The 26,488-nt window shown below is 32.8% G+C and overlaps 1 non-coding gene across 1 annotated transcript; it reads left to right on the top strand.

Moving 5' to 3' along the window:
• Positions 1-3,008: 3,008 nt before the first annotated feature.
• LOC132509060 (U6 spliceosomal RNA) lies at positions 3,009-3,113 on the top strand. The gene has a single exon (XR_009536880.1). It is a non-coding gene; the product is annotated as a U6 spliceosomal RNA (small nuclear RNA).
• The last annotated feature ends 23,375 nt before the right edge of the window (positions 3,114-26,488 follow it).

Here is a 26,488-nt window from a genome sequence, read left to right as displayed (position 1 = left end):
AGCTGCTTGACTTCCTCCTAAAATATAAAGCCATTAATTTAGTTTCTGTGTTCTCCTTCTCTTCTGACAATTATGGTAAAATGGTCCATAAAGTTACTCGCATTTTGGTGACAAAAACTTCAATTGTTACATGCATGGTTTTATTAACTTCTTTCTTCAAATAATAATTTTAATAATTATGAAATTAGCCTCAGAAAAAAAATGCTAGCTGCTTTTTGTGTTGACAAGTTATTTACCTTTTTGAAAATCATATGTAAGAAAATGTCAAAACATAACTACCTCTGTAGGGTCAAAATAATTATCTATCGCATGGGTCCATTTTGTCCACAAGGACTGAACATCTTCCATTCACACCCTTCTTGATTTTAATTGGTTATTAACCCTATTCTTCTCCTTATCTCACAAACTGGTGAGGGAATAAAAATGCAAAAAAAAAAAAAAAAAAAAAGAAATGATTATCTTGACTCTAGTCCCTTATAAGCAAAAAGAAATTTAAAAAAACATTTAATGAGATATTCATAAAATGGGAGAATTCTTCTCTTTCTCTGCAATAGAAATGAAGGACATAAATATGACTTAATATATAGCTATACCTGGTGTGTAGAGCCAAAAGTAGTATTTCCATCTTGTTGACTCTTTCTTTCAAAGTACAGAAACATCTAATCAACTGCTTTCTGCAATAATGAAAATTAATATACTATAGTCAAAGATATATTTAAACATATATTTGAAAAAAACTCTGTGGGATAAACAGCATTTTTTTTTTCATTTTAAATGAGAGAAAACTGATGCTCAAAGTTTAAATTTTATTCAGAAACTCACTCATATTTAAACTTCAAAGCCCATTCAATTTCCAGTATACTATGAAGTAGGGTGATGCACCCAATATGGAGGTTTAGTCAGAAAGTACAGTTCCACAATTCAAATTTCACAAATGGAACAAGTTAAGATCCTTGCAAGTGTCTTGGTGACTATATTGCTAAAATGGAGTGGAGAGAAGTTTAATGTTGCTCAGGATTCTAGGGGGTTGGAGGTGTTACACCTGGTCACTTGAAAATAGCTTGATAGATATAAGATTGGTTTTAAGGAAAAGTGGTTTTCTGGGGGATGAGTATTGGCAGAGGATAAGATTGAAAAGCAGGGCCCTGATAAGAAAAATAAATGAATGTATTCATTCACAGCCTCTCTTGGAGGCCAACACAGGGCAATTTGTCTACATGAGCTCTCCCCGCTGAGAACAGATATAACAGTGGTGTCGGTCAGGGGCCAACCAGAGCACACTCTTCAAGCAAAGACAAAAGAGCATTCCTTTAGCCTGAAACAGGGTAAAATATTCCCACCTGAAGTCATAAGCTCAGCCCAGGTGGTGTTGGGTTCTTTATCTCTTGATAAGAAAGTGTTGCAAACACAAAGCCTGGTCTTAAGTGGCCCACTGGGGGCCAAAAGACTACATGCACAAGGAAACTGCCTTTACCAAAAGATAATCTGATTTAAATCCACTTCTTTTCTTTTGCAAATGACTTTGTTTTTACAACAGTCAATGAACTTTTAAGATCTCTTTATTCCTTTTTAAAAAAAAAAATATTGGAATATAGTTTATTTACAATGTTTTAGTTTCTTCTGTACAGCAAAGTGAATCAGTTATATATATATATATATATATATATATATATATATATACACACATATATCCACTCTTTTTAAGATTCTTTTCCCATAAGATTTCCTTTTTCTTAATATTTAAAATTTCAAGAGATATTTCTGTTTTTTTTTTTACATTTTAATCATTCAGTATAACCTTTAAATATAAACATGTGGTTTTCATCTCTAAACCATTTTTCTACTATTTCTTTAACATTTTTTCCTCCCAATATTTTCTGTTCTCTTTTCTAGAGCCTCCTATTAGGTTTTTGGACCTATGAATCACATTACTTATATTTTCCATTTTTATCTTTCTGCGTAGCTTTTAAGCAAATTTCCTGAAATATAGTTTTAGCAATTTTTTGTGTGTGTGTGTGTGGTATGCGGGCCTCTCACCACTGCAGCCTCTCCCGGCTCCGGACTCACAGGCTCAGCGGCCATGGCTCACGGGCCCAGCCGCTCCACGGCGGCATGTGGGATCTTCCCGGACCAGGGCACGAACCCGCATCCTCTGCATCGGCAGGCGGACTCTCAACCACTGCGCCACCAGGGAAGCCCAGTTTTAGCATTAAAAAAAAAACATTTAACTACAAATATTTAATATATAGAGCGGTTTATTATATGTATAAATATATGTGCATATGTCAGTATTTTTTATATTCACACACACAAGTGTGTATATAAATTTTTCAACAGCAAAAGCAGCTTAGATACCCATTACTTGAAAAGTGGATAAATTATATCACATATATTCCACATACATATATCAACATATATCAACTTTAAGAAACTAATGCTGAGTGAAAAATGAAGCAAAATGAGACATAAAAATATTCAAACAGTACTTTATCTAGGAACATAAAAATTATATATACTTATATATATAAATAAATTATATATATATAATATATATGTATGTTACAATTATGGTTTCCTATTGCAATGAAAGAGAATGGAAGAAACTGAATGGTTTGTGTAGAAAAAAGTAAAAAAAAAATCATTAAATTAAAAAAAGTCTTTTCATAGGCCAATGATAAAGATTCTCTCTCTCTCTCTCTCTCTCTCTCTCTGGTCAAATAACAAAATGCACCTAACTAATGCATATTAATTTGTATTCAGTAAATTTGTCACTGCTGTTACAGATCAAGGGCTCATGCTGTCTGACTGGAATAGAAGCCAGTATTACGGTACTGGCTTTCTGAGGAAAAAAACAGCTTTGTGAGGTTGACCATCAAGGAGACAGAAGGCAGGGCTCAAATACAAAATACAAATTCTTCCTAGTATTAATTCAAAGGAATGCCATCATTCCATTTGGTGGATTTCCTGAAGCTCTAAATGGGATTACTTTGAGAGAAAAACACTCCAATGTTTGCTTCAGCAGCCCATATACAAAAAATGCAATGATGCAGAGAAGCTTAGCATGGTCCCTGTGCAAGAATAACATGTACATTTGTGAAGTGTTCTCTATTTTTTTCTATTTTTTATTGTTCATATGCTCCAGAGTTTTTGTTAAAGTAAAAAAATATTTTGGAAATAGATAGTGGTGATGGTTGCACAATGTAGTGAATGTAAATAAGGTAAACAAAATTTATGTTTAAAAATTGTTAAAATAGCAAAGTGTATATATATATATATATATATATATATATATATATACAAAATAAGGGTGCACAAAATACAGTTAATTTATAGAAGTTCCATTATATTGCATCATTGTTCTCCATTCTCTTTACTCTTTTAAGGGAAAATTGAAAATTAAATAGAAGGATAAGAATATAACCTGGTATCATTATTTGTTTTTTACCCATTTTAAAGCTCAATAACAAATATAGTAGTGATTTACATATGGAATACATTGAAAAATTAATAGATCACCTGTAATAATAGCCATGGCAGGACATTTTTTTTTAATCTCACAGAGTCATTCCTAAAAATATATTGCTTGTTTATATAGAAATTGTTTTGCCTTTTAATCTGCTGGTATATTCAAAATTTATTTCTGAATCTCTTGCCATTTTGCTAGAACTGTGCTCTCACCAACTTCATTTTTCTTACTCATTGTGCTAAAGAGCCAAAATCTTTTAATTCTGTATTTACAGAAATGATGCTTGACATGTTATACCATCTTTTAATTTTTGTTTGTCTTAAAAATAATAACATAATTCTAGAACTGTTCTAAAGCCAAATATATGTTTATTAAACACACAGGATTGTCTTTTCTTTTGAACTGCCTCACAGAACACCACCAACTGTCAGAAGATACCAGATTTAGTATGATAATCACTGTTCTCTTACTAAACATGCAATTCTAAATAAGATTTATTTTGTGTCTGCTCAGTTACCTAGACTAATATCAATTCTGTAATAATATCATATCAGAATGTAGTCATGACAGCAACACAACATATGTAGTAAGAAGAACTAGTTTTTTTGTTCTTTATTTAGATCTTTCTAACTTAACTTTTTAAATACATTGTAGGTTTGCTGATAATAACATGTGCCAGACCTAACTACTTCAGTTAGTTTAAGAGATAACTAAAATATCTTTGAAATGATTCTGTACACTAGGGGAAATAATTATTATAAATATTATTTGTGGAGTTTGGTAGCACAGTAACTGTAGAGAATTTTGGGAAATTAAACAATTCACTGAAAACACATGAACACATTCATTGAAATAAAATGGAATTCATCACAAGAAACTGCAGGGTAGTTCTTTTCCCCTATACTACCTAGGTTTTATTTGTCTCTTGTCATTTTCATTTCTAGTCTTATCCCTAAAGAAAAACAGAGATTTCAATTCATCTACTGATAACAAGGGCTGATTGTATCCAGTGAAATTCATTACTGCTTTGATTTTTACATAGTTCCCTCCCTCTGTTTGAGCTGTTGTCTTCTTGTCATGTCCATTTTTTTCTCGTAGTCAAGATCACTCTGATCTGTACTTTGATATTCATTTCCTTGCTGCCTCTTGCACACTACATAATGACATGAATGTCTATCATGTTGAAGAAAGAAGATACTGTTTTTGGTACTTTAAAATAAGTGAATTTAGGGTTTTGTTGCTGCATATACAAAAATAATGTACCGTGAAGTGTAAAATTATTTTTAAATGATACTGAAATGTGTAAAGTTAATAAATAACTAACAAAGGGAAAAAATCAGAGGCAAGAAAAGAAAAAAAAAGTACCATACTTAAAAGATTTAAATCTGTGTTTTTTTCTTGGTGCTGTTTCCCTCAATGCTTATAGAAAACATTGCAATAGATCTCATATGCACTATTTATGCATTGTGCACTTGCTTCAAATTGTTTATGTCTATAAAAAGTTAATGTGTATATACCCTTTTATCTGTGTGAGGTATGAATCAATAATTTATCTTAATATGTGTTTTAGGAAATCTAAGATATTTGCATACCTTATTACACTTATTGAGCAAGGTAAGTTAAGAGTTGTGTTATTGTTCAAGTTGACACATCCTCATATGATGTAATTTTTCTTGAGCTTGATTATCTAACACAGTTATAAACACAGTGTATTGAACACTTAATCTGTTCTGAGCACAAAATATTGTATTTGAATTTCTTGAAGCGTTTCAAAGATATTCCCAAGACCAAGGGGATCTTACAATTTCACACAACCCCATTTACACTTGGAATTATAAAGTATTCTAATTTGACAGTGATTGAGGTATAAAATGATATCCCAAATTTCCTTTAATCAGCATTTTTAAATGCCAAAGATTTTGAGCACTTCTTCATATGCTTATTCTCTCTTTGGGTTTCTTATTCTGTAAAGTGTCTATATACACTCTTTATACACTTTCTATTACAGTTTCAGTACCTTTGCTGTTAATTTGAAGAAGTTTTTTGTATATTCTAGATATTTGTTTTTTCTATTAGATGTATTCAATTCTGTCCTCTAACTTTTAAATTCTTGCAAATTTTATGCAATCCTGACTTCAGAAATTTTTATTTTTGAGAAACCTGAAAATTGCTCAAAAATATATAGAGTATAAGAATGCACAAAGACCCCAGTAATTTTTTTAAAAAGAAGATAAAGACTTACTATAGTATACTATAGCATCTCATATGTTTTAAAATTTAGCATGTGTAAGAACACACTGATAAACCAATTGAAAGAACAGAGAGCTGAAAACAGACCATTTATAGATGGTCTTCTCAAATACAATAAAGTGTTATCATAAATCATTGAAAAAAGATGGAGAATTTCAGTAGATTGCATCAGGAAACCTAGCTCTCCGTATAGAGAAAAAGAAATTTAATCAAACGTGACACACAAGGATGGAACTTAGATGGATTGAATATTTAACTTTGAAGAATAAACTGTAAAGTGAATAAAGGAAATTGAAAAAAAAAACAAACTTTATTGTATCCTAGAGGCAGAAAAGAAACTTCTGGCATAAAACCTTTACAGAACAAATGACAAGACAAAAAATGATAGATTTAGTTACATCAAAACTAAAGATTTCTTTTTATAAAGGACATTACTGTCATTTTCAAATTTATTCACTACCAATAGAGAATGAAAAATATATTTAAAAAAAGTGATACCGGGCTTCCCTGGTGGCACAGTGGTTGAGAGTCCGCCTGCTGATGCAGGGGACACAGGTTCGTGCCCCGGTCCGGGAAGATCCCACATGCCGCCGAGCGGTTGGGCCCGTGAGCCATGGCCGCTGAGCCTGCACATCCGGAGCCTGTGCTCCGCAACGGGAGAGGCCACAACAGTGAGAGGCCCGCGTACCACAAAAAAAAAAAATAATAATAATAATTTTTTAAAAATTAAAAAAAAAAAAGGAGAGGCGATTACACGGGGGCAAGAGTACAAGGAGGTGGGGCTCTTTGGGGGCCATTTTAGAGGCTACTTCCTGTAATAGGTAAATGAATAGTGATAAAGACTAAGGAGAAAAGTTATGCAGAGAAGAAGGTAAGTTTCCGGGGAAAGTTGAAATTTTAGATAGGATGAGAAGACAGCACTGACAATGAAATTTGACACAAGTAAAGGGTGATGACACATGTGAATATGCGAGACAAGATCATTCAAGACTGAGAAAATGGCAAATAAAGAGATCTTGATATGTAACAAATCAGTAACGAGAAAATTAAAATTAGCACATACTGAGAAAGTTATAATTGGCTCTCTCACTCATTAGGCTAGGATAACAGACAAGGCCAGCTCAAAGTTAACATGAAACAATATGTATCTGAGGATATGCTACAGCTGTAAAGTGTCATAACAATCACCTCCTTTAGTGACTACTGATTTCTTAATCTCTGAGAAACTCTGTCTCCTGAAAATCATACCATCAGAAACGTTGTGGTTTGAAACAATATAACTAAGAATTAAACATGCCACTCTTGCCTGGATATCTATGTCATTTGGTATTGAGTCCAGCCTCAATTTTCAATCCAGGTCCAGAGATGCAGATAATAGTTTTCTGGACACAACATTCCACATTTAAATTAACTTTGTCATTTCCATGGAAACAGGATCCTGGGTCCACTTTCCAATCCAGACCTCACGTTGACCCTGTTACACAAAGCCCAGCTCTGTTTTTAGCCTATCAAACACTGCTTCAGCTAGAGTTCACCTACATGCCACCTGTCCCAAATCCTATAATAACTGTCTTTTCTCCTTTGTGGAAACATGTTTTTGTCCCCCCCAATGTACAGTCTTTCTCACTAAGATAGGTCTATAAGCTTGACTTTGGGGGACTACAAGCTTGTTCTCATTGGTCTTAGATTGATTGGGCTGGAAAAGTAAGGCGTGTTGAGAGAATGAAGAAGAGGCAGTTAGCAGAGGAGGACAGAGAAATACATTTTTTCCTCCTTCAGGGTAACAAAGGGTCTACTCAAATGGAGGATACTATTATATTGCTGGCATTGCATCACTAATATCATTAATTTCATTGGAGAAAATTGAACAAACTAATTGAATAACATGGTTGGAGATATTTTGGATGGATAATAATAAATTTTCAGTCTTGGATACATGGTGGGATTGAAGTTAATTTAATGTGCTATTTGCTTTCTGGAGGAAGGTTCTACACTGCCCACTTTGGGAACCAGAATAATACCTATGAAGCAGTTGTTTGTGTTTTGAAAGTAGCTGATGGAAGTAAGAGTAGAATAGCCAAGATAGACTTCTGTTTTTTTCTCCCAAAGGAGATCACTAAACCCTGGATGGCCAAAATTTGTGACTAGCAGGTAAAAGTATTTAATACTGAGTATGGATGTGGGCATGGATACTTACTCGAAGTAGTATTTCTGGTAGCTTGTCTTTGTTTTGATTTTCTGAGTGGGTGCAGAAATCTAGTACTAGCTGTGAGCACATGGCTGTCCCACCCAATCCCTACTGGGGCCAAGCAACAGTTCTGGGTAAGGGTGTCTGTAAAGAAAATTAAAACTTGCCCTCAGGAGCTCTTTTTCAAAGTTTAACCTTTTTGGAGGGTGAGTTGGGCAAAGCATGTTACCAAGTCCATTTGGATACATAACTTATCCATATAACCAACCTAAAATTTACCAATAATACAATGTCTCATAATAATTATTATTCCATTTATTTAGCTCCTGTGTCTACCTCTAAACTGGTTGTGAATTTATGTGGAATGCATATTATGGATGGGTACTATAAAGCTTCAACAGTCTGCACTAGCTACCATCCTATTTTTTGGTTCTCCATCTTATCCAAACCTCTGGACAATATTATCTACATTTGCTATCTACACTTTCTCATTTCTCTAGCAAGATATTCTAATCTGACTTTCATTACCAAAACTCTACTGAAGCCCTTTTAAAGTTTATAGTGATCTCCATGTTGCTAAACGTTCAACATTTGGAACGTTTGACCATTCTCTCTTTCATGATATGCTTTTTTCCCTTAGCTTCTACATACCTCCCATCAACATGTCTCCACTTTTTAACTGATATTTCATTCTTTACTCCACCTGTAAAATCTAAAACCTGAGGAGCTCAACTTTGGTTTTCAGTCCTTGTCTTCTTCTGTGCTTCCTATAGAGAACCTCATCTACTCTTATGATCTTAATCTTAAATGTAGTTCACACACACACACACACACAACGGTTCCCAAGATATTTTGTCCAGACATCATGTGTTTCATAAGCTCCTTCAGACCCAAAATCAATGAAGCATCTACTTACCACCTTTATCTAGATAACTAACATGTACCTCAGGTTTATGATTTCAAACTTTACTACCTTCATCCCCTCCAAAGCTGCTCATGTTTAGTTTTCCCTTTCGTATTAAATAGTGTTCCAGTCCATTCATATCTTCCATTTTAAACCCAACAGTCATCTTTTCCTTGTTACCTTCCCCACCCCTCATATATTTAATCCTTGTGCATAGATTCTATAAATTCACTTCAAACTGCCATCATCTCTATCTTGAAAAAAATGCAGTAAACACTTATCAGATCTCTCTTCAATGATTCTTATTTCCCTCCAAACAATTCTATTCTATAGGCTCGAATTGTTCTGATCTAATATGATTATATTTCTATCCATATGATAATATTTAAACCTGTACCTTTTAACCTTATAACCCATTTTTCATAAATTAGATTTTTTTTTTAAATGGAAGTAAGTCACGCCATTCTCTCCTCAAAATCAACCCATAACATCCCACTATGAAAGGACACTTTTTAATAATTTTAGCATTGGACTTACAGATTGTGTAAGAAAGCACAACTTTTCTTTTCATCCTCAATTCATCCACTACTCAATCTCTACCCTATGCTCCAGTAACTGGACTGCTCATCATTGCCATAAATAAGTCATGTCATTTCTAGGGCTGTTTTTCAGAACCTCTGTTCTCCTATCTCAATGAAAAAATCTAAGCCAAGTACTTCAAGGTCTAAGTCAAATGACAACTCTTTGATAAAGTCTTTTTTCTTCTTCCCTTCTGGTCTTTCATGATCTCTTTGTGGATACATTTTATAGCACATGTAATTTATAAATAGATGAGTACGTATCTACCTTTTCTCATTATTTTAGACTGCCAGACTTCTAAGACTTATTAACCATATCCCCAGTTCCTAGCACACGGTCCCTAGTTCAAAGGGAATAGTTTAGAACTGATGATTGAATCACATTGAGATAATACTAATTATCTACTAATAAGTGATTGATAAAGTTAGGTAATTTAGCCTTGAGATTTTGTACTCATTAAATACCATTTTCAACTCTTTTCTCTGTCTTACTTTGAACATTTATGCCCCAAAATGCTTCTGTTGTAAATAAGTAACAAAAATATATTTTGCCCACAGGTTAGACAACAACCATGAAATCATTTTGATAGATTTTTGAATTTATTAAATAGTGTAACTACCATTAGTACAGAAGAAAGTTGTAATAGTGCTGTTTATTTTCTGCATAGGCAAAATATGCTGAAATTTGGGAATTAGTCTCTGTTACTTAGTACCATGGTAAACATGATGTCAAGTTGTACATGAATAAGGCATAGATTTCTTAGAATTCAAGAAATAAGCATGTGATATTGTTAATATTAATATGTTATTATTAGTCCCAGTAGAATTTCTAACCATGTCACTTAGTCTGCAGCATATGGCTGAACAGGCCTAACACACTTTCCTTCCTCTGGCCACAAATTCCCATTCCCTAGTTCTGCATAGCATATAGAGAAACTGCACATCTCCAACACATTACCTAAATAAACCGGCTTTACTTAAGAAACTGAAGGAATAGCTCTATAACACATAGACTGGTTAACATTCATAGGTTGCAAAATCATGACTATGGTAATGAAATGAAATAAAATAAGAAAAACAAATAAATTATGCACTTACACCCGTTAAAAGTTTAATAACGAAAATATGATGCTCTATGGTGAGCCACAAGAAAAGAGAAAATCTGAACAGTTAGAAAAATGGGACTTCCCCATCATTAAATAGCCTGAGGGCTGTACTTAAAATATGTCACTTAACCAGTGCCTTACTGCTTGAAGTGCCTTACTGCTTACCGCTTGAAGTGCCTTACTGCTAAGGCACCTGAAGTACCTTACTGCTTAATCACATAATGGTCTCAGTCTGTATGGAACACAGCCCATTGCCAACCCAGCTCATCTTTATTTTTCTCTCTCTCAGTCTCCATTTTCTTCTTCTTATTATTATTATTTTTTGGTAATCTCTCTTATCCTAATACGTGTGACTTAACCCCCAATATACATACACAATTCCCCCAAAGTGATTCCCTGTAAGGCTTGTTCAAAATATGATTTGTGAGAGAGATTTTGATTTTACAACAGTAAGCTGAATTCTGAGGAAAAAGTAAGAAAACCCTCCTCCACAAGGATTTCGTTCAGCCCACTTTTAAACTTGATCCATAATTTGATCAAATGCTCTTGGGCACTATTAAATAGTAATAATGAACTTCACCTAAAGCCCTTAGTAATTTTGTTCCACATTTCCTTCTCTAATTATCCACTATTCCCTATTTATTACTACTTCATTCTCTGCCTCAGGCTATCTAAAAATACTAAGAATGATAAATTAAACAATACATTTGGCACTAAGTTAACCTGTGGGGAGGGTTATAATTTAATGGGTTGTCTTCTGAATTAATTATTTCTGAATTATTTAATTGTAGTTTCTAAACAAATTTCTTAGAATATGTGACATTAGAACTTGAAGTATATTTCTCATAAAATTATTATGGCAAAATCACAGGTTATTATAATTATCTATTTCAGTTTAATTTTATGGTAATTTTACTACACATATATACAGGTTTACTGATTATATTTTTACTAACAAGTATTGTCTTCTACAGAAGTTTAACAATATTTTCCTTAATATCTTGCCAGTACAGACATTAAATTGTTGACATTTTGAAACCAGTGCCTTTTTTCCCCCTAAGTAACAATAACCATTGACTTTTATATTAAAGTCTTATGAGTCTCACTATATTTATAGTTTTTTAGATTAAGTACTACTTTAGAGAAGTTGATGATACATTGTACACTATTTACTTAAACCCCTCAGTCTCATTAAAGTTCTGTGATAATCAATTTCATATTCTCTGAGCTAAAAATCTCATTTTATCAGGAGAAACTGTCATTTAGAAGAATCCACATTGCAAAATGACAATATCATTTTTAACCCATTTTTGACCCATAAAGCTGAACTCTTATGAAAGTTTCTTACAATGCCAATAAACAAAAACTTCTCAACCATTCATCAGTAGTCAGCAGGTCTAGAAGTGGAACAGCTCAGCTGGTCTTAACCTCTGAATTTTCCCCAATTAATTACCTACTACATCCAGCCCACAAAAGTCTTCTCAAATTCTATGTTAGAATGGTTGTAGTGTCGATCCAAAGCTCTTTACAACCTCCTTTAATACTTTGATCTACTGGACAGATGCTTTTTAATACTTTAAAACGCTCAGTGGTAGAAAGAAAGTTTGCATGAAGTACTAGGATATTATTCAACTGTAAAGTCTTAAATTTCCAAAGTATATCAGGTCCTTTAATATATAAAATATATATATAATATATATATATATAAATTATATATTTTTTCTTTTACATATTGTTCAATCTTAACTACAGAAGGACTAAGCTCATTAGGTGCTGTTAACCACAGACTAATTTTATTCTTAACACTTAGAATAAAATAACTCCTGAATCTCTCAAAAATACCAATGATATAACTGTCTCAGAAAGAAATATTTAGGAAGGTAAATGCATTTCAAAAGGAAAGTATAATTCTTATACAGTACAGATAGGAAGTATAAATTGCTACATGGTCTTTGGAATACTATTTGACACTATCAAATTTAAACATGCATGCACTCAAATGACTCAACAGTTTTGTAAACGGATACACAAGTGCACCAACAGAATTGACAAGAATATTCATAGAAAAAATATTGTATAAAATCCACAAAGTGGTAATAAAGATAAATAATAAATTGGAAAAAAATATAAATTGCAGCATCTACATACAGTGGGGAAATTATGTAGTGACAAAAAATAAATAACTATAGTTACATGCAACAATATGACTAAATCTTACTAACACAATGTTGATTGAAATAAGCCAAACACAAATAATGTATTAATTTATTTATCTAGTATTCAATAACAGGCAAATCAATCTGTAGAACTGAAGTCAGGACAGTGGTTACTTTCAGGGAGAAGGGAGGTAGTGTGAACGGGTGTGGCCACAAGCCTGGATTCTGGGCTTTTGGCAACATGACTTGACCAAGGTAGCAGTTACACAAATGTGTTTGCTCATTCAATTGTACACTTCTATATGTCCATAGTGCTTCAACTAAAATGGTAAAAAGTTCAATTTGACATATTTAAGTATTAACATCTATTTTTTTTTCTTTTGGCCATTATCACCATCATTTACACAGCTATCTACCTTAAAGACTTCAATTTGATTCATCTCTTTCCCTCATTTCCTAATTCAAACTGCCATGAATTATTTAATTGGAGGTTTTGAAATATGTTTTACAATTGTCCTTCCTATGATCCAATTTGATCTTCATGCCCATTACTATTCTAATAGAGATTCTCCCCAGTTCAAACTCCCTCAGACAGATCTGATTTAAATTTGTTTTATCTGTCTTAGATAATTTTCTTAAGCCACTACTGTTAGAATTTGAGACTTATGACCAAATAGTCTCTTTAGTGAATTTGATCACCTACCAGAAAATGAGTAAACCATTTTGCTTTGCTTTGGAGGCCCTCCATTTTCTTATACTTACAATTTTATTATTACTTACCCAGGTTTTCTGTACAAAGGGCTTCTTCAGAAAGACTTCTATTCTCTATATATTATGGAAAATATATTCTCATAACAGTTTCTTATTTTAGATGTTCATTCAATTTCTTCTTTCTTTATTTACTCACACTTCAACTTCTTTGTTTCAGCTATTTCATGAAGTTTTGTTTGATAATACCAGATTGACTGGTATCCCCTTCTTTTGTAACACTTCTACCATTCTTACAAAATGCACAGTATGATGATTAATTACACTCATTTACTTATAAAGATTCTATTAATATTATGTGTCAGGGTCTGCACATATGCAGATGTAATAATACGTACGGGGATGTGTAGAAGAGTTCTATGCTCTGTTCTGCAAAATCTCACAGTCATATACAGATAAAAGTAAGGAAACACATAACTAGAGTATACTGGAGTGTTCAACATTGTAATATTTTTTAATATTGTGCGAATGTAGGGCAGAAAGCAATAAAGAATTTCTTTAAAAGAGCATTGTGGGTTTCACAAAGGGGACTATAAACTGCGTTCAATAAGCTAGAATAAGAAGTTTCCCATTTGTTTGGTTGATGGATGGACATTGAAGTGACTGAGTTAGTGTGTCATGATTTTATTTTTACATGTATTTAGTAAAATTTTGGTAACAATATTTTTATGTCATCATTTTTTGTCTATCTCCGACAATGTTAGGAACATTTTCAAGCATAGTAGGTGCTCAATACATTTTTTTAATGAATTATACAGAATGTAGTGATTATGAATGCAAACTTAAGAGTAAGGCAAAATCTAACTCTGGTTTTCTAACTGCAAGCCTTTAAATTCTCTTAAATGAATTTCAAAATACTATTATATATTTTGGAAATATTATATATAAATATATTTATATATAACTTTACATAAACTATATGAATGCAGATTTTTAGTAGTTGACATATTATTTATCACTCATAATATATAAATATATGATATTGCAAACATACAAAGCCCTTAATATAATTCAATTAAATGAGAAATTATATGTCAAGCAATTAACACTGTACCTGGCAAATAGTAAGTCCACCAAAGTTATCATTATCAACATTTTTATGGTTGATTTGGCCAATACATTTATTCTATGTTTTATTATATCAATAGTAAATTCTAATTTTAGGATACAGTACAAATACAGAGGGCAAAGCTTTTAATTAATTCTTTTCTCTTTCTATTTGACAGCTCCTAACCTGTTTTTTTTTTTAATTGAAAGTAAGAGTTTGCTAACCTTAAGCCTTAGCACAATTGGTGGGGCCAAACAATGGCAAGGAGTGGCTGATACCAGCAGGAATAAGCTGTATATGCTTGTAAATTATGTATGAGCAAGGCAAGTATTATAAGCCCACAAAGTAGACAAAGTAGAATTTTTGAAGGAGATAGGGTTTAAACGGCTCTTAAGGTGTAAGAGGAAATTCAATAGTGGAGGAAAGTGAAGAGACAGGAATCTTATTTTGCCTGAAGATTTACAATTGTATTCCCCTGGGAGGAAAGATTAATTATTCAGAAATAAGTTGTTTTATTTTTCTTTTATCTTCTATTAATATATATATACAAATATATATATATATATATATATTATCCCTTATGGAAATAGCAATATCCTATATTTTACACATGAAAATTTTATTCTGACTATTAAATTTACCTCTGGACTGAACATATTTTAAATATGCATAAAATATTTTATAGAACACATATATCACAAGAATATATTGTTTTGTTTTAAAAAATTGAAAAAGTCACTCATAACAGATCTTAACTAAGGGATTACTATACCTGCATGTGTTGCAGTTTCTTTAAATGACTATGGAATTTGGGATCCCTAAGATAAATTTATGAGGGAAAGTATAAAAAGTAAAAAAAAAATACTTGTTTAAGTAGCTGTTTTAACTACTTTTTTTTTTCAAAATGCAATAAAGTTATGACATTCCTAGGCAAAAACAAACAAAAGACTTTCCAATTAATTAAATGTACATCAACATTCTTCAGGTAATGGAAATTTTCAAATGCCCATGCATATTTGTGTAGCACAATTTAAATTGGTTTTCATTAACAAACTAAGAAAATAACAGTGTGGCATTTGCAGATAACTATGCCTGACTTGCTGTGTTAATTTTGAAAAGATATTCATAATTGTTTTGTTAATTGTGTTTGAAATAGCATACATGAAATCATAGTTTTATATTTATTTAGTGTACAATTATCTAAAATTATTTTCAGTCAAAGCCACCTAGCATGTAAATAATGCTCTAAAACTATAGAAACAAATCACGTTTCTACTACATTATTTACTTCTAAGTAGCATCAAAACTGCATGCATAATAAAATTTGCTGTTTTCCCCCTAAAGATAACAGTCAATTAACTATATGAATGCATTTGTTTAGCAGTTGTTTTGATATATTATTACACATTCAATTTTACAAGAATACAAATACTATATATATGCTTTAATTCATACTCCTAAGTAGTAATACATGATAGTTTATAAATATAATGTGTATTATTAGTACCAACTCTACAGAAAAAGGTACAATTTATAAATAAAATGTGTTGTTATGAAAGTAGAGAGATAATAAACCACAAATTTCTTATACAGTTAATTATATTAGAATTTGTTTCTTTTAAAGAAACATTGGGATTTCATTTTCAATTTGCAATCAGGACATAAAGCCTACTATAGTTTCTCATGCAATATCTGTGTTTTGTTTTCATTATCATGTGTCAGCCACCTGACATGCATGCAAATGGGATGAATAGCCCATCCAATTGATTTTTTCTGAACATGCATTATATTCTTTCAAATGCGAAACTCAAAACCACAAGTAGTTTTGTTATACTGACATATTTTTACCACTGAAAGGCCATGAGTATCTAAATAATTCTATAGTAATCCATATTTCATGTGACTTTATTTTAAACATAAAAATGAAAATATATTTTCCTTCTTTTGACTCTCTATATACAGATATAGAAATCCACATGATATATACACATAAATAGTTGATGGACTATGTGGGTATAATATAAAGTCAGAAAATATTAATGGTAATTATATTCACATTGAGTTAATTCATCTGTGTGTGTATGTATGTGTGTAAAACTTTTCATAATTTTGAACAATAGGCATGCCTCAATTTGCATCCAAACAAGCTTTGGCATTTATTAGCTGGCTCAACAAAGAAATATATTGGAAATCCCCTTATCCTCTGTTGCTTAATCTGAAAAATGATATTACTGTTATTGTGAGAATAAATACAATTACATATATAAAGTGCTATGCATGCATTTGAATATGTCATTATCACTCAATAAATTGTGTAGCCATACATATGTAAAATGTTAAAATCCATAAATCGATGCAATATAGAGTTTCAAATTAATATGTTAATTTCCTAAATGTGTAATATTTAAGTATTACATAAGAAATACAAATGAAAACATTTACTTCAAAATAGTAAATATTTATATGTAAATTTAAAATTCTTATGTCTTTTTTATAAATATATTTACCAAAATGTCTTTAATAATCATTTTATAGAGATACAGTAAATAAAATAATAAAATTAAGATAACTTTTATAAATGCCCCATCTATACTAATTTTAAGTCCCAAGAAATAAAGACACCATTTCTTGGGAGACATTTTTAATGTATTGATAGATTGTATTTCTTTATATTATGCATCAACTCCAACCTCTCTTTCTTTTGTATTATAATATATATGCAGAAGATTTTTTAATAGCCTTGATTCAATAATTGTAGCTTTTTAGAGCTGATCAAACATAGCGAATTTTGAAAATCACAAACAGAATAATTTTATGAACCATAGTAGTTTATGTCTTTCTTTGATACTCTTCCCTATGCCATTGCCATAATACTTGAATTTTTGAACATCAATACAAATTATTTTTGTGTAGTTGAAAATGTAGAGCAAAAAGAGAAAGTGTACATAAAATGATCCACGTTATTTTATGTCCCAAATCTTCATAATGCTCGCCATCTGTAACACCACAACCATCTAGTTCCAGTCCCCATTGTCTAAACACAAGTGAGAAACTGTAATGAGGCAAATGCATAGTTACTAAGGTTCCTACTTGAAATTCAAAGTCAAGTTTCTCTTCACTGCACCATTTTCAAGAAGTTGCAAGTTAAGAAGAAAGAAAATATTGGTATATAAATAAGTATAATGTAAGACTGAATATGATAAATTTCTAACAGGAATACAAAAATGTATTAAAAAGGTTGAGGGGAGAGAGAAATTGAAAATGGAGTGAAATGTGAGAAAAATATTCTTAAGAAGTTGTCTTTTTAATTCTGAGCCTGAATAATTCTAAATAAGAGTTATTTTCAGAACTCAGATCAAGTGGCTGAGTAGGAGTATGTGGAACTCACCTCCCCCAAGGAACACATCAAAAATATATCTACATGTGGAAAAATTCTCACTGAAAGCTAACTGAAGACTGGCATAAAGAATCCTATTCAAGGGCTTCCCTGGTGGCGCAGTGGTTGAGAGTCCGCCTGTCGATGCAGGGGATACGGGTTCGTGCTCCGGTCCAGGAAGATCCCACATGCCGCCGAGCGGCTGGGCCCGTGAGCCATGGCCGCTGAACCTGCGTGTCCGGAGCCTGTGCTCCGCAGTGGGAGAGGCCACAACAGTGAGAGGCCCGCGTACCGCAAAAAAAAAAAAAAAAAATTTCATTCAAACAAACTGTAAGAAATATCTGGAATTGAGTAGGATGGGTGGAGAAGCAATTGGGCTAGAACTTATGTCCCGGGGAAGGAGGGAACTCAGAGGAGAAGGGAGATTACACATGGAGTGGAGATCTTCCCTGGGAAATGAGCTGTTCAAGCCACATATTGTGCTACAAAGACCTGGTGTGTGATACAGGGAAGATGAGCCCCCTTGACTGGCTGATGGGCTGGTGGGTCTAACAGGAAGGCTGTGGGAAGCCTGGACTCTGCTCTTGAGGTGTGCATGAATGCATTCTTGCCAAAGTGCATGTCCCAGCCTGAGCTGAGGGAATGCACCATCCCTGCTTGCCTCACATCACAGTTTCATACTGGAGTGAGGGCTGCCACAGCTGAGGAAAGACTTCAGCCATGAGATGCTGAGGCAACTCAAACCCAAAGCCTGAGCAGGGAGGGGACAGACATTGCTGGTACTTACATAGCTGGTGCATCAGAGGAAGTCCAGATCTCTGTCAGTGTCTGAACAGCCAAAGCTCAGACCCTGGCCCTCACCATGTGCCCACATCAGACCCTCTTGGTCCAACACTGCTCCCGTCTGAGACAAAGGTGCTGATGCTGCAACGCAGGGGAGAGCTCACATGCAAATGAAACTGAGCCGGCTCATACTGAACCTCAGGGCTTCTGCTCTAACAACTTGGACCTGACCCTACCCCTGATAGGTGATTATAGCCATTGAGCAGAGGAGAAGCTCCACCTCACATGTGGCTCTGGCCTTAGCCCCTCCAGTTCCAACCCCACCTCCTACCAAGGTAAGGACTGCCAGCACAGCCTGAGGAAAGATGTGGCATGTGTTCATGTCAAATCCAGCTCTCCCACCAAAGCCACTGGGCATATGCAGACAATACAGGGATGCTCTCAGATAAGGATACCCCTTCAAGACTGCAATAGTTAACTATTTAACCTAATTTTGTAGAGACAGAGAAATAAATAAAAATGAGAAGACAGAGGAATTTGTCCCAATTGAAAGAGCAAAAGAAAACCTCTAAAAAATTAACTAATGTAACAGAAATAAACAATTTCCCAGATAAATGTTCAAAACATTAGTAGTAGGAATGTTAACTGACTTAAGGAAAAGAATAGATAAACACAATGAGAAATTTAAAAAGGAACTAAAAAATATAAAATATAACCAGTCAGAACTGAAGAGTACAATAACTGAAAAGAAAAACACACAGGAAGGAATGAACAGCAGAATAGGTGATACAGAAGAACACATAAGTGATCTGGAAGATGAAATGATGCCAAACACCCAGTAAAAATAACAAAAAGAAAAACAAATTTAAAAAATAAGAACAGTTTAAGAGATGTCTGGGATAACACCAAGTGTATCACAATTTAAATTATAGGGATCCCAGAGGAGATGAGAGAGAGAAGGTGGTCAAAAATATATTTAATGGAATTATGACTAAAAAAGTTTCTAAACTGCAAGAAAGAAATAGATATTAAAGTATAGGAAGCAAAGATAGTCCCAAACATGAACCCAAACAGACCCACACCAAGACATATCACAATTAAAAAGGAAAAAGTTAAAGAGAGAATTCTAAATGTAGCAAGAGAAAACCAAAGAGTTGTATACAGGGAACCCCAAAAGATTATTAACTGATTTTTCTGCAGAAACTTTGCAGGACAGAAGGAAGTGGCATGATGTATTATAAAGTTCTGAAAAGGAAAAACCTGCAACTATATACTGTACCAAGCATGATAGTTATTTAGAACTGAAGGAGAGATAAACTTCTCAGATAAGCAAAAACTAAGAGTTAACCGATACGAAACCAACACTAAAATAAATCTTAAAGGGTCTTTTCTAAGTGGAAAAGAAAAGGCTATAAGAAGTAAGTTATCTATAGGAAAGAAAAAAATCCCACTAGTAAAGTCAAATATATAGTAAAAGTTGAAGATCAACTACTAAAATAAGCTAATACAAAGATTAAAAGCAAACAATTGTAAAGTCAAGTATAACTACAAAAACCAAAAAGGGATAAACATGAAGATGTAAGTGTTTGAACTTAAAGTACTACTTGTTTAAAACAAATAGATATAGGTAAAATTATATGAACACCATAAAAAATGATAAAGAAAATCATCAAACCACAAGTGAAGAAAATGAAAGAATAAAAGAACATGGAAGAAATACAAAAACAAAACAGAAAACAGGTAATTAAATGGCAATAAAAATATACCTAAAAATAATTACTTTAAATGTCAATTTACTAAATGCTCCAGTCAAAAGACATAGAGTGTCTGATTAGATTTTAAAAAAAAGGAGATATATATCTATACATATGTTGCTTACAAGAAACTCACTTCAGAACTAAATATACACGCAGACTGAAAGTGAGATGGAAAAGATATTTTATGTAAATAGAAACAAGAAGTGTGGGTAGCGATATTCATATCAGGCAAAATAGACTTTAAAGCAAAGTTTGTAATAAAAGACAAAGAAGGGCATTATATAATGATAAAGGGATCAGTACAGTCAGAGGACATTTCACTCATTAACATATATGTACCCTATTTAAGAACATTTAAATATAGAAAGCAAATATTAACAGACATAAAGAGAGAAATTGATGATAATACAATAATAGTAGGGGACTTTAACATCCCACATACATTAATGGACAGATCATCCAGAAGGAAAATAAATAAGGCAACAGTGGTTTTAACTGATATTAAGCTGCTCAGACAGCTCAATATTAAAAACAAACAAAAAACAACAACAAAAAAACCCAATCAAAAAATAAGCAGAAGATCTAAATAGACACTTCTCGAAAGAAGACATATAGATGGTGAATAGGCACATGAAATGCTCCTCAACATGGCTAATTATTAGAGAAATGCAAATCAAAACTACAGTGAGGTATGGCTTAACACCTGTCAGGCCATCATCAAAAGGTCTACAAATAAAAAATGATGGAAAATTTGAGGAGAAAAGGGAACCCTCCTACATTGTTGGTAGGAATGTAAATCGGTGCAGCTACTATATAGAAGAGTATAAGATTTTTAAGATTCCTTAAAAAAAACTAAAAATAGAGTTACTGTATGATCCAGCAATCACACTCTTGGACATATATCCAGAGCAAACAATAATTTGAAAAAAATACATGCACCCCAATGTTCATAGCAGTAATATTTACAACAGCCAAGACATGGAAGCAACCTAAGTGTCCACTGACAGATGAATGGATAAAGAAGATGTGGTATATATACACAATGGTATATTACTCAGCCATGAAAAAGAATGAAATAATGTCACATGTACCAATATCAATGGACCTAGGGAGTATTATGCTTCTTGAAATAAATCAGAGAAAGACAAATACTATATGACATCAGTTATATGTTGAATCTTAAAAATAAAATGAATGTATATAACAAAACAGAAACAGACTCACAGATATAGAGAACAACCTAGTGGTTACTGGTGGGAAGAGAGAAGGGGAGAACGGCAAGATAGGGGTAGGGGAGTAAGAGACATATATTACTATGTATAAAATAAGTAACAAGGATCTATTGTACAGCAAAGAGAAATATAAGTTTAATTGGAGTGCACTCCATAAAAATATTGAATCACTCTGTTGTACAGCTGAAACTAATACAATATTGTAAATGAATTATATTTCAAAACAATTAATTAGTAAATAAAACTTACTGATTTTAAAATAAAATTTAAAAAATAAATAAGGGTTATTTTTATTGTCAACTAGAAAATACCTCTAACATTTTAAAACTACTTCTTCTAAACATCCTTAGAGGCCAATTCCACCTCTAAAAGTTAAGGTAAATACTGGTTTCAATCATTCATCTGCAGATACTCACAAAAATCTCCCTTTCACTTAATATGTTTTATTTAGGACACAAAGAAGTCATGATCACTGTAGGGCCATTAGGAAATGCAGATAGTATAAATTTAAAAAATTTAAAATCACCAAAAATTCTATAGCCAATAAAAAGCACACAATAAAATCTTATGACTTTTAACACAACAGTTTAGTATAATTCTATGCTTCACAAAAACTGGAACCCAGTTTTGAAATTTGACTGTTATGTTGTTTATATATTTTACAATACATTTCTTCTACATAATTTTAATGCCTGTATGTATCATTTTTGTTTATCCAATTCTCTGTTGATGAATAGCAATTTGTTCATAATATTTTGGTATATTAAACTAGTTAGAGCTTTTTTCTTACTATATTTAGGTCGGAAAAGGTAATTCATAAATACTTTAAAATATTGTATACAGAGCTATAGAAAAAAGTATAATTTTCATCTTCATTCATTTTTATAAATATTATCCTCTCAACTGTGATGAATTGTTGGTAAAGAGATTCTGAAGCTTCACAAAAGACAAGTGATGACTGACAATGTTGAATTTTACTTAAGCTCTGTGATTCTGGAAAATGATGAAGGTTAAGAAATCTTCCCACTCCTTGTGTTTTGGAAAAGGGCTTACTGCAAAGAACTATTCTTCCCAAAGTGACTTAGATAAGACTCAGGGATGCCCCCCTTGTTTACCTGTGATAAGGCCAGATTTAGACTTTTAAAATTGTTTCTTTGTTACATAAACAATTAGCTGAACTGCTTGCTCCCACTGAATAATTGGAACAAAATGTGTGTTCACCAATCTATGGTGAACTTTCTCTCCTTCCTCAAGGCCCCTGAGTTTAAGTCAGCCCTCAGCCTGAGCCAGTAGACAGTCCCTTGTGGGAATAGCCTGTCCTCAGGGTAAAACTCTCTCTGCCACTATCAGATCTTGCTTCCCTTTCAGCCATCCCACTTCTCCACATCTGGTTCTCTCTGTTTACTCTTCTCCATAAAGAGAAAAACCTTTTTGGCTAACTCATGAGTTGCTTACAGTTATGGTCACAGTCTTCTCCCTACTACAATAGCCCCTTTCCCATCCCTTGCAATATCATTTTGAATAAGGTTTCTGCTTACGAGGTGCAGATTTGCTTTTTATTTGATACCACATTTGAATGAGATCAATATAATTGACCATCAAAATATTCACATAGTGAGAGCCATTAATACTTTGTTGTTACATATCTGTCTTCTTGATATAATTTCATATTAAGAGCTTAAAGAGAGAAAATGTTCAGGAGATCAATAACTTGAATAAATACAAATGTATGCTATAAATACAACAATACAGAAAATAATTTATTATAACAAAAGTACTTCAAGGTCAAGATATGTTGCCTTTACATTCACTGATTATTACTTCATGAGAAGCACACACATGTAATACGACACATGTCTGGCTCTCTATACACATTCCAATGCTATGACAGCTCAAGAAATATTAGAACGTAAATATATTTTCAATGTAGGTTAATTTACCTGCAGTAGCAAATTTGAAATACATTTACATAAAGAGGAAGTAAAAACTCATGCATATCCTTAAAGATGCTGGCTAAGTGGAGTAGCAAATGAAATGAGTCCATAAGGTTGTAATTGAAAAATTAATCAAGCCATATATAGGATCTAAAATAAAAAAGAGATAACTTTGCTTTCATAATTTTTCTATGCTTTAAAATAAAACTATGCTACCATGTTCAAATTTTTCTTGGTCATCACTTCTGTTTCAAAGCTAAGTTTTTTCATTCCTATTTCAAAACATAAGGAAAAAATTTGTAAATATGTACTTTATTTTATGGCCTAGTCTTCTTTAAACTAACAGTCTTCTGAATATGTTTTCATCCCATATTTCTAAGAATTACACTTCTGTTCTTTATTGTATATCCTCTGTAGAAATAATTCATGTTATCAATAGACTTGATTTATACTAGTTCACTACTGATTTAGGATAAGAGAACAGATGTGATCAATTTTTACCAAAAGCAATATTTACATATATATTATTCAATTTTGCTTGGTTTAACCAAGTAATCAGTATAGTCGTTTGTTTTTGCAATCAGAGATTCTAAGTTAATCACAGCATTGCAATGCAGTAGATTACAGCTTTAAAGGAAGAAGTAGAAAACCATAGGACAGCCATTTGGTAGCAGAGTTAGAGTGGATAAACCTCAGAGAACAGAACATCAATTTCTTATTACTTTAACTTTACTACTGCATGTTCTGGGCAAAATATTCACGCTGAGGAGATGCAAGTATCTGTGTCTCAGTAAAGGTACATTAAAGTTGTGTTATGATTTACAGAGCGTTCATTATGCTCTACTCCATAAATTACTCTATGACAGATCTTTTTTTTTCTTTACCTATGGGATACATGATTTCTATTGGACCTTGCTTTTATGTTTTTTAATTTTTATTTTAGTGTAGACTCTTTATGATATTATTTATTTTTTTAACATCTTTATTGGACTATAATTGCGTTACAGTGGTATGTTAGTTTCTGCTTTATAACAAAGTGAATCAGCTATACATATACATATATCCCCATATCTCCTCTCTCTTGCATCTACCTCCCACCCTCCTTATCCCACCCCTCTAGGTGGTCACAAAGCACGGAGCTGATCTCCCTGTGCCATATGGTGGCTTCCCACTAGCTATTTTACATTTGGTAGTGTATATAAGCCCATGCCACTCTCTCACTTTGTTCCAGCTTACCCTTCCCCCTCCCCGTGTCCTCAAGTCCATTCTCTACATCTACGCCTTTATTCCTGTCCTGCCACTAGTTTCTTCATAACCTTTTTTTTTTAGATTCCATATATATGTGTTGACATATTGTATTTATTTTTCTTTTTCTGACTTACTTCACTCTGTATGACAGACTCTATGTCCATCCACATCACTACAAATAACTCAATTTCATTTCTTTTTAATGACTGAGTAATATTCCATTGTATATATGTGCCACCTCTTCTTTATCCATTCATCTGTCAATGGACATTTAGGTTGCTTCCACGTCCTGGCTATTGTAAATAGTGCTGCAGTGAACATTGTGGTACATGACTCTTTTTGAATTATGGTTTTCTCAGGGGATATGCCCAGTAGTGGGATTGCTTGTTTGTATGGTAGTTCTATTTTTAGTTTTTTAAGGAACCTCCATACTGTTATCCATAGTGGCTGTATCAATTTATATTCCCACAAACTGTGCAAGAGGGTTCCCTTTTCTCCACACCCTCTCCAGAATTTATTGTTTGTAGATTTTTTGATGATGGCCATTCTGACTGGTGTGAGGTGGTAACTCATTGTAGTTTTGATTTGCATTTCTCTAATGATTGGTGATGTTGAATGTCCTTTCATGTGTTTGTTGGCAATCTGTATATCTTCTTTGGAGAAATGTCTATTTAGGTCTTCTGCCCATTTTTTGATTGGTTTGTTTGTTTGTTTGTTTTGATATTGAGCTGCCTGAGCTCCTTGTAAATTTTGGAGATAATCCTTTGTCAGTTGCTTCGTTTGCAAAGATTTTCCCCCATTCTGAGGGTTGCCTTTTCATCTTGTTTATGGTTTCCTTTGCTGTGCAAAAGCTTTTAAGTTTCATTGTCTCATTTGTTTATTTTTGTTTTTATTTAAATTGCTCTAGGAGGTGGGTCAAAAAGGATCTTGCTGTGATTTATGTCATAGAGTGTTCTGCCTATATTTTCCTCTAAGAGTTTGATAGTTTCTGGCCTTACATTTAGGTCTTTAATCTATTTGGAGTTTATTTTTGTGTATGGTGTTTTCTAATTTCATTCTTTTACATGGAGCTGTCCAGTTTTCCCAGCACCACTTATTGAAGAAGGTGTCTTTTCTCATTGTATATTTTTGCGTCCTTTATAAAAAATAAGGTGACCATATGTGTGTGGGTTTATCTCTGGGTTTTCTATCCTGTTCCATTGATCTATATTTCTGTTTTTGTGCTGGTACCATTGTCTTGATTACTGTAGCTTTGTAGTATAGTCTGAAGTCAGGGAGTCTGATTCTTCCAGCTCCATTTTTCTTTCTCAAGATTGCTTTGGCTATTCGGGGTCTTTTGTATTTCCATACAAATTGTGAATTTTTTTTTCTAGTTCTGTGAAAAATGCCATTGGTAGTTTGATAAGGATTACATTGAATCTGTAGATTGCTTTGGGTAGTAGAGTCATTTTCACAATGTTGATTCTTCCAATCCAAGAACATGGTATATCTCCATCTTTTTGTATCATCTTTAATTTATTTCATCAGTATCTTATAGTTTTCTGTATACAGGATTTTGCTTTTATATCTGAGTGTTAAGCTATAATATTCTATAGTTATTAACACTTTAAAGTAATCTTGTATTCACATATATTCCATTTTTCATTTGCAAATGTCAAATATATTAGTTACTAGTATTGATGTTTTTGTGAATA

This window comes from Lagenorhynchus albirostris, chromosome 18, assembly GCF_949774975.1.
Source record: "Lagenorhynchus albirostris chromosome 18, mLagAlb1.1, whole genome shotgun sequence".
Taxonomy (NCBI): Eukaryota; Metazoa; Chordata; class Mammalia; order Artiodactyla; family Delphinidae; genus Lagenorhynchus; species Lagenorhynchus albirostris.
Note: the sequence above shows the minus strand (reverse complement) of the source record. Positions and strands in the feature narration are given on the sequence as shown.